Here is an 11,940-nt window from a genome sequence, read left to right as displayed (position 1 = left end):
AGACAAACTGAGATGAAGTGATTTGCTTTGTTAGTGTCTGTGGCTGGATTGGAATTCAGGTCTTCTTGAATCTAGACCTAGCATTCTCTCCACTGTGCCAAGAGAGGTCCTCAGAATCTAAGTGGGCCATACACCAAATACATGAGTGCACACTGGGAAATGGTAATCAGAAAAGTCAATGTAGTATCAAATCTCATCTGGATGACCGGTTCAGTGCTGGGGCCCCAGGTGCAGAAGGATATTGATACATCAAAGAGCATCTATGGCTTTGAGATCACGCCATAGGAGACTTGAGGATGTTTAGCCAGGAGGAAGAAAGACTCAGGGGGAGCATGATCAACTTTTGAGAGATGCCCAATGAGGACTGGCCTTGTTCTGCTCAGTCATAGAGGGCAAAACAAGCTGTGACTATGAGGGGAAGGTGCAGGGAGGCAGATGTCAGCAAAATTTCCCAGCAATTAGAGCTGTTAAGCCGTCTCACTTTTTTATGCTCCTCTTTTATTATGAATAGATTTTCTTAGTTTTTATATTACATATTCAGCACAACATAATACTGTTTAACCTGTTTTTCCCCTATAAAAGGATAGAAAACAATCTTATTTTTCCAAGGACCTTCCATGTCAATTCTCTGCCATGTTCAAAAGACTCTAAATGGAGGGCAATTGACACATTAAAAGAATTTTATTAAGCTGTCATTTATATTTTAGTGTGATATGGACATTTTTCTTTATTCACTGATCAATTCCTCATCATCTTCAGTAGTTTCTTCTCTATCATTGGCTCTAGTTTCTTGACACTGCTGGTTTTTGGAGACCAGATCATTCATTTTGCTTTCTGCTTCTATAAACTCTATTTCATCCATCCTCTCTTGTAAACCGGTTCTGGTAGAACAGGGCAGAGAGCTGCTCAGAGTCACATTTGAGTTGCAGTGCTATTGCCAATTATTGTGGAAGCCATCTGAAGGCCACAAGGAGGGATGTCAGATACGGCTACCTTGACATTATTAGGCGTCTACTCTACAAAAAAGCTGCCACTTATTTTCTGGATGGCCAGCATCTACACATCCATGGACACTGGGCCTCAGAAAACAGTAGCCACATTGAGAGACTTTCTTTGTCTTCAGTCACAAGCAGCCATCATGTTCTTAGCATGTTCTGGCACCGTGAGGGCTTGGTGCTACTGACTACTGCTGGCTATTAAGGGAGCAAAGCCTGGCATGAAGAAATGAAAGTGTGGAAAAGGGACCATGTTGACTCCCATTTGTGGAAGCTCAACAACAAGCTGCCCTGGGAAGCACAGTGAGGTGGTTGCTCCTCTCATGATTGCAGTCATCAGGTGGTTACGGTCTCCACAGGTTGGAATGGTAAGCTTCAGATCCTCACTGTCAATGCAATAAGTTTCATCTCTGTTTTCATCCGGTTGGTGGACCGACAGGGTAGTATCCTAAAGCTCCACCACAATACCAGACACTTTTGGAGAAGACATGAGACTAACAGTATTTAAGATTTGATCCAGATATTCCTCTTGGCTTTTGCTAATGAGCAGTGTTCTCATCCCAGATCCTGTTCCTCCTTCCAGGGAGTGAGTGAGCTGAAGTCCTTGCAAGTGAGCGTTTGAGTTTGAGTCCTGGAGGGGATCCTTGTGCTGGGTCAAATTGAACTGGGTGAAATTTCCTTCCAACTCAAAGATGCTGTGGCTCTCCTCTATGGAAGGCCTACACCCAGGCCTTAGGACAGACCCTACACAAGGCCCTTCCTACAGAAGTGGCTATTTGTCCCCACTCCCCCACACCAGGGCTGGTTTTGTGTGGAGGAGGAGTTCTCATACTTGTAACTCCTTCCTCATCTCTCAGTCACATGACAGCAGAGAATCTCTGTAGAGATTCTCCAATCTCTCTAATCCCTGTAGAATCTCCAATCCCTACTGGATCCATCATAGATTATTATTAAATACTTAGGAATTGAGAAGCCTTAGCCATATTTTTCATTCCTAAGTCAAAATAATGTATTTCTAAACAGTATCCCTTTATTGTGGCATTGTGGCATTGAATAAAGTATCTAGCCTTGAAGTTAGGGAGTTGGGGGTTTAAATCCTCCCTAGCTGAGCCTGGGCAAGTCACTTCAGTTTTCAAGGCACTAGATAACTCTGTAAGATTCAAAGTTCTAGAGAAGTTGGCAGAGGAAGTTTTCACTCTGGCAGTAGCTCACATATCCACCCCACTGTGAGTTGGGATTAGTGCCAGGCCGTGTCTTATTGGACAATGTGCCATTTTACAATGACCTGATACTTTCCCCTCCATCCTTGCCTGTTTGTATCAGATAATTTGGGCTCCATAGAGGACTTATGAGCCGTCTTGTTTTTTCCTAACACTTGCCCAAGGGCACAGCCTGTAGGACTTGGCATAGTCAAGGTCAAATCAAGGGTTGGAGTGGGAAATCTGGAGGAAATCTCTGTTAAGCTTCGAAAAGAGAATGGAATGAAGGAGAAAGTGGGCCTAGAATGTTGGTGGTTTGGGTTTTATTTCTTCCAAACAAAGCCCTCACTTTCTTTTCTGGTCTTTCCCCCTCTCTTTTAAGAGCTTCTGACTGAGAGCTATAAAAGTCCATTTGTGTTCCCAGAGGAATCCAGTAAAACAGCTGCATGTTCACATGGGGTCCTTCTCTAGCCAAGCCTGGATTCACTAGGAAAGATGGAGGAGAGAATATCTAGCATTGTCTTTTTAGGGAAAGGATTCTGCTTCTCTCCTTTCAAAGGGCATCTCAGGCCTGCATGAAAAAAAAGTTCTGAATAAGCCAAGTATTAATTCCTTTGCAAGTAGAATAAAAATTACTTAGAGACATCATAGAGGCATGTATGTATTTAAAAGGATTAAGAAAATTCCCCCAAAATGTAATGGCTGTGTGACCCTAGGCAAGTGATCTTGCCTTATGGGAAGAAGAAAATTGCCCAACTTATAATTGGGGAATGCCCTAGGTCAGTGATGGCAAACCTTTTAGAGATCACTTGCTGTACCCCTCCCCCTCCCCAGTCTGTGTGCTGTGCCCTGTCCCTGCTCTGGGGAGGGAGAAGCTCTGATGGAGAGGGGGAAGGGAGTAGCCTGAGTCCTCCACTTAGGGGAGGGTGTAAGTGCTTCCATTGGACAAATGGGTGGGGAGATGCAGTGGAGAGGGGTAAGGGAGCAGCTCCTCCTGAGTCCCTTTGCCTTTCTAGTAAGTAACTCTGGTGGGTGAGGGGCATGTGCCCACAGAGAGGTCTCTGTGTGCCATCTTTGGCACATGCCATAGGTTCTTCATCATGACCTTAGGGCATTGTCTCAGTGTTCCAGGTAATTCTCAAAGATGAAAAGGTTGCAGAGAAGTAACTGATTTGCAGTGATGTAGGGAATTTCCATTCTGAGGTTCCCCCATGTGGATGAAAACAAAGAGGGGCTGGCATCAGTCCAGCATCAGTGTCAAAGTATAGGGTCATAACTAAAATGGGATGAGATGGAGGGGGAATTAGCATGAAACATATCTGTCAGTTTGGAGGAATGGAAGTGTCAACCCTCTTGAATGAGATCTCAGGATGCCACCTAACCATTTCCTAGGAGACTGCCACCCAGTGACAAAACTGGGCCAGAGGAGCTACAACTGCAGCCAACATTAGTAAGAACCTATTGTGCCAGGAAAAATCCAAGCTCTCTGCCTGCAAGAAGCTCATCATGTAATATGGGGAAGACAACAAACAATACATATAAGATCTATAAATCTACATGTAATATGTATGCACATAGGCACGTGTGTGTGTATATGTATACACACACACACACACACACATATATATATATATACATATATATATATACACATGTAGGTAGGTAGATGGATAGATATATAGAAAAAATCTCAGAGATAAGATACTAGTACTGGGCAGGGAACACTGAAGAGGAAGTAGACCAGGGTCCTTCTTTCTACTGGGGGGTGGAAATAGATACATTCCATCAGAGCTCTCCGTCCTAACGAATTCTTCTTGCTCACCATAGTAGGTGTTAGATAGCACAGGAGATTGTCTGGAAAGTTGGCCTTGAGGTCAAGAGATCTAGGTTCCATCCTGCCTCTGACACATACTAGATGTGTGGCCTTGGGCAATCCCTTAGTCTCTCAGTGCCTTTAGGCAGCCATGTAAGAATGGAAGTTTTAGCTGAGTAGCTGGCTTGCCCTGGAACGGGGAAGTTTACACACCAGGAGTTCCCTCCAGTGAAACAATCACAGGTACAGACCCCACCCTCCGAACCAGCAGGGTCAGCCTCCACGAAGTTTTGTCACCCTGTAACTCAGGCCCCATTTTCCCACCCTAGTTACAGCTCTGTTAGGGTCAGTAAACTCGATGATGATTATTTCTTGGTGCTTGCACAATCACAGAGTCCCAAAAGTCTCCCAAGATTTGGTCCAAACTATAAGCCTTTCAAACATACTGGTGACCCAGATAAATTAAGGCTCTATCTACATTGGGCCAAAATAGCCAGCCAATTCATTCAATCATTCAGATGGTTTATTTCCCTGACTACAAACAGCCGGTTTGAATACATTTTTGACTGAGCCTCCTGATTATTTTGGCATAATAGAGGTACAGCCGCAGAGGCTGACCTGGAGGAGGAGAGCTTTCTTAGACTAACTTGTTAGGAACAATAGCAAAGAGTAGGGGATTTTGAAGAATGTACCCTTGATCCAGACCCTCAATGCAGGAACTAGTCGAAGGCACTTTGAGAGAGCAAAGCTAATTACAAACTAAACCACTATGGACCTTATTACCATTTTGCCTTTAGAAGCCAATGAGCAACCAGAAATAAGCCATTAAAAGTGGCACACTATCTGGGATTCACAACTCATGGTCCCAGTGCTTAGTAGTGCCCAAACTCTCTGAGGATAGTCAATTCCTCATTTGTCTCATTCTAGAACAAAACCTTGTCCCACTTAGGAGAGAAATTATATCTAAAGATCATTGGTTCTAGATGCCCCAGCTCTGTTACTCAAGTGTGATTGGTTCTTGGCAGTGGGACCCAGAGAGTTGTGTGATACATTGCTATGACTTGCCCTTGATTCTGGTTGAATGGTATCCCCAGTAGAAGGCCTAGAATTATATTCCTTACTTTCTAGGCTTCAGGTCTAAGCTGGTATCTAGCTTTATAGAACTTTCAGTGTACTTCCAGTTGATTCTAGGATCCTAGACCAAAATCTGGAAGGGCCCTTAGATGCTATCTAATCCAACCAACTCATTCTTCTGAAGGGGAAACCAAAGTATCAGAACAGAGAATGACTTACATGAGGTCACACAGCCATAAAATAAGGATTCAGATGCAGGTTCTATGACTTCAGATCTCCTCCACTTAAATGCCTGGCTTCTTCCTTGCCTTTCATTGGTTTTTCAGTCCCATTGATCTCTCCTGATAAATGTCTTACCAGTAATGAGGTAGTATATAAAAGTACCGGTGTTTGCTTGAGATCTACCAAAGGTGATATCCTAAGGGAAGGAGGGAAATTGAAGCAGGTCCATGTGAGGTAGGCTGTAGGAGGTAGAGTGGAGAACAATGTGTATTTCCAGAGGCTTCAAGCAACCATAAAAGCTGAACATTTAAAATCATCCACCACCAGTTTATATGACAGCCATGCCAATTAACCAAAACCAATCTGCCTGGTGCATCTCAAAGAAGTTGAGTGGACAGACTTACTGTATATTTTTCTAAGTCTCTGTATTGGAAAGGTAGCTCTGAGAGTAGAGAGCCTCTGTGTTGAGGAGAATGAAGGAATGGATTGAGAATAATTTGAGAACGGGCCCCCAAAACCATGACCGAATTGATCGTGCCACTAGTGTGATTTAATGGAAAGAACACTAGCTCTTGGTATCCAAGGACTTAAATTTAAATCCTGCCATGATGTGAACAACCTCTATGACCTTAGGCAAGTCACTGAAGTTCTCTGGGATTCATTTGCTTCATCTCTGAAATGATGAAATTGGATTAGTTCCATTAGGAAGCGTCTTCCAGTCCCAAATCCATGATTCTAGCCATCAACACATGTTCCCATGTTCCTTCTTATTTTCATGGTTTTTTTCTACCCATCTTGAACCTCTTTGGGCTTCAATCTTTCTTCATGTGGTATTTTGTTGGAGTTTTGTTTTTGTTTCATGGGAGCTGCCTGGAGAGTTCCTTTGCATACCCGAGGCTGTGTTTGGGGGCTGTCCAGAGACAGCTATGTTCAGCCAAGTCCAGAACTGGAGGAGGCCACTGGGCAGTGAGAAATTGGCTCGCTGTGCTTCCACAGTAACCCAAGAGTGACTTCTTCCTCTCCCACTCACTTTTCCACGTGTCCTTTTCCTGTAGCCAGGAGAATGGAATTTGGAAGCTTTCCTCTTATTTGTCCTAATTCTTAAGATCATAGGATTTAGAACTGGGAGTGAGTGACCTTAAAGGTTATCTAGCTACCCTGTTCATTTTATAGATGAGGATTCTGAAATCTAAAGAAGTCCCACGTTTTGCCCAAGCTCACACAGGTTCCAGAGGGTTCTGTTAGAGTCATCATCTCACCTTGCCCAACTCCGTATTTATTTACCCAGCCTCTGACATGTTATATAATGTTTTAAAAATAACAAATTGAGGTAGTTTATGTTCATAGTGTCTTCATTATGCATTCATGGGATTTCTAGAATAACATTATTGTACTGGGGGAAGAGTATTGGTCCGGGGTCAGGAAAGCTGAGTTCTAGTCCTAGCCTGTCAGTAATTTGCTGAGAGACCTTAGACAATTCACTTTCCTTCTCTAGGCTCTTGTTTCCTTGTCTGTAAAATGGCTGGGGTCCAGGAGGTTGGGGTGAGGACTGGAATTAGAGTAGGAGATTTCTGAGATCTCTTCCAACTCTGATAGGTTATGTTCCAATGGACTTTGCTTTCTTTTCTCCTGTGCCGTGTTCTATGCAGCACAGAAAACACAACCCCTCCCAGGTTTTCCTAGCTTCCCCTGGCTTCCCCAGCCAGGCTCTGTCTACCCAGTGGGAACCACAATGTCTGGCTGACTTTGGGCCTGAACCAACAATTGTGCAGGGTTCTGATTCATGTTCAAATGGAACTGGAGCCCATAGCTGGGTGGAAGCAGGACTTTCCATTCCAGACCAATCTGCTTGTCCCTGGTAGAAAGTCCTACAATGGAAAGTCATCTGTCAGTCTGTTCCATCTTATAGCTCTTTGGAGACAGAGGCATAGTGTCTCAGCTACTGTTGGCTTGACCTCTAAGCCCCTCCCCATGGCAGAATCATAGGATCACTGATGGAGAACTGCAAAGGATCTTAGAAATCAGCATGTCCATTTCCCTCATTTTACAGATGAGGAAACTGAGGTAGAGAAGTGGCATGACTTGTTGAAGGTCACCTAGTAAGTATCGACAAAGATGGAATTAGAATCCAGATCCTTCAGAGTCAGTACTCTCTCTACCATAGTGCCACAAGTTAAAAGGGACTTGGAAAAAAAGGGGATTTGGGCAGATAATCCAGTTTGGAAGCCCCCTTAATGTTCTCTGTACCCTGCATTCTTTCTCATCAAAGCAAGACAAATTGTCTCCCAAATAAAGCTGTCAGCTACCAGAATTCCATGAGCTGTGGATTGGACATGATCGATTCTTCCTTTTGATGCTATTGTCTGAGTAGCCTGAGCCACAGCCCACTGGTGCTGAGGCAAAGGAGTCTTACCCCCATGGTCAACCCAGTACAAACCCCTACCAGAAACAAGGAATGAGCCAGGAAGCAAAAGACAATCCCCCACAGGCCTTCAGACATGGCAAAGAAGAGAAACCCGAGACAATCCTTTCCTGCTCAGCCCTGCTTGATTTTCTGTCTCTGATCATTAAGGTCTTGTTACTTACAGCACTAAATGGAGTTCAAGGAGATTAGATAGAATTGATGAAGTGATAATTATCTCTCTGTGGTATGTGATTTGCATTTGGTTAAGAATATATTTATGTTCCTTGCAAAAGCAGGAAATTAAAGGAAAGAGCTTTTATGTGGAAATGTACATCTGACTTGTTGGGTCAGATGGTGGAAAGGGGGTTGTTTTTCAAAGACTTTGGGGATTTCCCACTTCTGGCTTCGCAGATAAAAGGTGGTCTACCTCATGCATGAGTTTACTGGGTTTATTTCAATCCAACAAGCATTTGTTCAATACTGACTAGAGCAGTGGATAGCATGCTGGACCTGGAGCTAGGAAGACCCAAGTACAATTTTGACCTCAGACACTTATTAGCTATGTGACCTTGAGCAAGTCACTTCACCTCTGCTTCAGTTTTCTCATCTAGAAAATGAGCTAGAAATAAAATTGGCAAAGCCCTCTAGTATCTCTGCCAAGGAAACCCCAAATGGAGTTGAAAAGCAGTAGATACTACTTCAACAACTAGGTTTTGGGCATTGTGTCAGGCTTTAGCACAAAATAATAAAGACAAAAATGACAACAGGCCCTGCCTTCAAGGAGCTACCATTCTACAATAGCATCACAGATTAAGCCCTGGAAGGCCTCTTAGAGGTCATCTGGTCCAGATTTCTTGTTTTACAAATGAGGAAACTAAGTTCCCAAGAAATGGAATGATTCGACCAGGGTCATATATGGAGATTTGGAGAGGGTAGGATTTGAGCCTGTCTTATGGCTCTCAATCTGTTCTTCCTATTCTACCTCACTGGGGGCCCTGTTAATAAATACTTGTTGTATTCGGTGGGGGAGAGGGCAGAGGGAAGAGAGAGAAAGTAGAGGTTAGAGCCAGTTAGCAGGCAAAAGGCATCTCCCTCATTCCAAAACTCTCCTTACACTCCCTGCCAGACACGTGTGCTATTGGTGGCCAGGAAGACAGCACTCCAGAGCTATGATGGTGAATCTATGGCACATGTGCTAAAGGTGGCACACAGAGACCCCTGGTTGGCAGGCTGGGAGCCTGGCCCCATCCCAAAACACAGGGGATGGGGTATTCTAGGCTCTCTCCACTGTTGCAGGGGCTGAGCTTAGCTGGGCCCAGCCTTGGGCATGAGTGCACTGCCCCCCAGTCTTGCTTTTATAAGCAAAGAATTGATTGGGTCCAGGCTCTCCAGATTATACTGACCCTCCTTAAAATAACTCCCTGAGCAAATGGAGGGCTGAGCCCCATTCACCAAGCCCTAAGGAGGATGGAGAAGAAATCATACACCCAGCCCAAATGGAGGGATCAAACCAGGGAATACCTCGATGGAAGGGCAGAATATATGTCTCTCTCGCATTAAAGCCTTCATTCCCCCAGAAACAGGTGGCAGAAGGGGTGGTGGGGATACCTATTCCTGTGAGCAGTTCAAAGACCTCAAATATCTCTTTCACAGCAGAACAAACAGCTGCTGGACCTTTTCTCTCCTCACATTCTGGGTCTTTTCCTGGGTTTTGAACTCTGTGCACACGGCCACTAGGGCAGATAATTCCCTAATTCAATTGGGGGATGCAGTAGCTAAAGTGGGTCCCTCAGACTGTTGAGTATACAAGAAACACACACAAAGCAAGGAAGATCTGGTGCCTCAAAGGCCTACCAAATGCCTGAGGCTTCTGGGAAATCTGCATCTATTGGGGTTCTAGTGGCAGCCTTTCATTTTCAGTGAATATTCCCACCCCCAATACAGGGGGATGATGTTCATTCAGGATGGATGAGTTAATCAAGACCCCTTCCCATAGAAGTGCTTTGATACGGCTTGAGTCACTGATCCCTTTCTTTTTAATATGACTCATAAACTGTATAGAAATTGCACTGGGAACCCTGTCACCTCCAGGAAGGGAGTGCCAATGTATCCTTCTAATGTATCCTAGTGTAACAACGGTGGCCATGCCCCTGCATGCAGTCGGGGAGCAGGCCATGCAATGGGGGGCAGGCAGTGGCACTCAGTCTGGGAGCATGGCTGGGGCATGGCACGGGGTCCTTAAAAAGTTCCAAAATATTCCCCAGCACTGATCCAAGGCATCGAACTGCCCAGGAAGCAGCATGGGAAGGTAGGGGGTGCTTGGGCCCTGCTTTGAGCCCAGTCTCCCCACTGTGGGGTGTGGAGCTGTCCTTTTCAGCCGAGTTGTACAGAGCCACCCCAGTGATCATTGTATGACTGATGATTCTTTCTCAACATTTGATCTTATGGAGGAGGCATAGTGTCAAGAGTACAGGTTCTTGTGGTTAGTACTTTCTAGTTAATTCATACCCCCCCCCCAATTTGGAAACTGACAAAAGGGGTCCCCAAGGGTATCCTCTACACTAGTTTGTTGACTGAGGAGAGAAGACAAATGATTTATAGGCCTCCATTTGCAGTGTCTTCTTGCAATTTCCTTTCTTATAAGGACCTCTCTGTGTGACTTGAAGCAAATTGATTAGTCTCTTTGTTCCTCCTTTTTAGAACAATGGGGATTGAATTAAATGGCCTCTAAGGTTCCTTCTAGCTTTATACCTATGAGCCCATGATCTCCAAAAGACTGGGAGAAAGCAGTGATGATCCAATCCAATCCATGCTGATCTATAGATCAAGTACATTCTTTATGTCTTGAGAGTGCTGCATTCTTCTCCAAACATTCCTCTCCTGCCTGTTATCCTGGTTCTCCCACTTCCTAGCTATGTAACTTTGGACACTCTCCTCTCTGCACCCCAATTTCCTCATCTCTAAACCAAGGGCGTTCCAATCAAGAAGAACTTGCTAACCAGAGGGGACACCAAAGGCAAAAATGGAGCTCGCATGATTCTGAAAGGGGAAGGAAGCAGAGAACTTTGGAAGTCTTCTTACCAGCTCTCCAGTACTTTGATTTCTGTGCCCTTTTGGGAGAATCACAACAGTCCTGTAAGGGTAGATGTTGTTTCCTCATTTTCCAAATAAGGAAACTGAGGTTCAGAGAAACTTACAGAATTGACTGAGATCACATAGGAGGCAAGTGGCAGAGCCACTAGGTTGCCTCCCTCTGTGTGACCTTCAGGATTCTTTGCCCTATGTTGATGGGGGCTGAGTTGCTGATGGCATCTAATGATTTAGGGTCATGGCATGGAATGCCAGATGTGAGTTTGGCATATGATGAGTCTGGGTTATTTTCCCAAGTACCTGCAGGGAAGCAGCTGACAATTGTGAAGTGGAGTGGTCAAAAAGAAGATCTCCAAACTGGAAGGGACCTTATCAGTCATCTAGTCCAGCCCTTCATTTGACAGATGAAATTAAGGCCCACGGAAGGGAAGACACTTTCTCAAGGTCACATAGGTAGCCAGTGAACAGAGGCAATATTCAAACCTGGGTCCCCATATTCCTTTCCTTTCTACTAGCCCATGCTGCCCCTCTAATTGGCATCACAATGCGTTGTAGGCCCAGCACTAAAGCCAGCACTCTCTTAGCTCAGATTCAGTGTTAGGACAAAATGAGGCATTTGCAAGTCATTGAATCTTTAACTAAGGAGGAGCTTTACTCCACCTTAACAGAGCAAGAATATGCCACAAGGGCACATTTCTGCTTCTCTGGACATGTCCCCTACCTTCTTCCTCTGGAAATGCATCTGCTCAACTTGTGTGATATCAAGCGCCCGCCCAGTCTGAGAGGTGTCAACCACATGGGGTGTTTATGCCCCCAGGCTTGGGGTGGGGGTCTTGTTTTTGCTTGCCCCCCCTCCTGTACTGGATTCCTGACTTCTGCCAAGTGTCATCATGCCACCTCTCTCTGTTCCCTCCCTACTCCACTCAATAAATGCCAGTGGTTTTCTGTCACCTCCGGGCTCTCATCCCAAACCATTTGTGACTGTCAGCGCCCTTCAGTAACCTTCATAGCCTATCCCACACACTTCCTAATCTTTTTACCCTTTGGATCCCCAGTCTCCCCTCCACTCATTTTGTGATCCAACAACAAGAGCCTCCGGATCATTTCATGACTGAGGCTTTCCATCTCTTGGTTCATGCCGTT

At 44.9% G+C, this 11,940-nt stretch overlaps 1 pseudogene; it reads right to left on the bottom strand.

Annotated features, from left to right (window-relative positions):
• Positions 1-727: 727 nt before the first annotated feature.
• On the bottom strand, positions 728-1,599 carry LOC100618435 (tubulin beta-5 chain-like; annotated as a pseudogene).
• Positions 1,600-11,940: the final 10,341 nt, after the last annotated feature.

This window comes from Monodelphis domestica, chromosome X, assembly GCF_027887165.1.
Source record: "Monodelphis domestica isolate mMonDom1 chromosome X, mMonDom1.pri, whole genome shotgun sequence".
NCBI lineage: Eukaryota > Metazoa > Chordata > Mammalia > Didelphimorphia > Didelphidae > Monodelphis > Monodelphis domestica.
The sequence above is the reverse complement of the archived record's forward strand: the minus strand, read 5'-3'. Positions and strand labels throughout refer to the sequence as shown.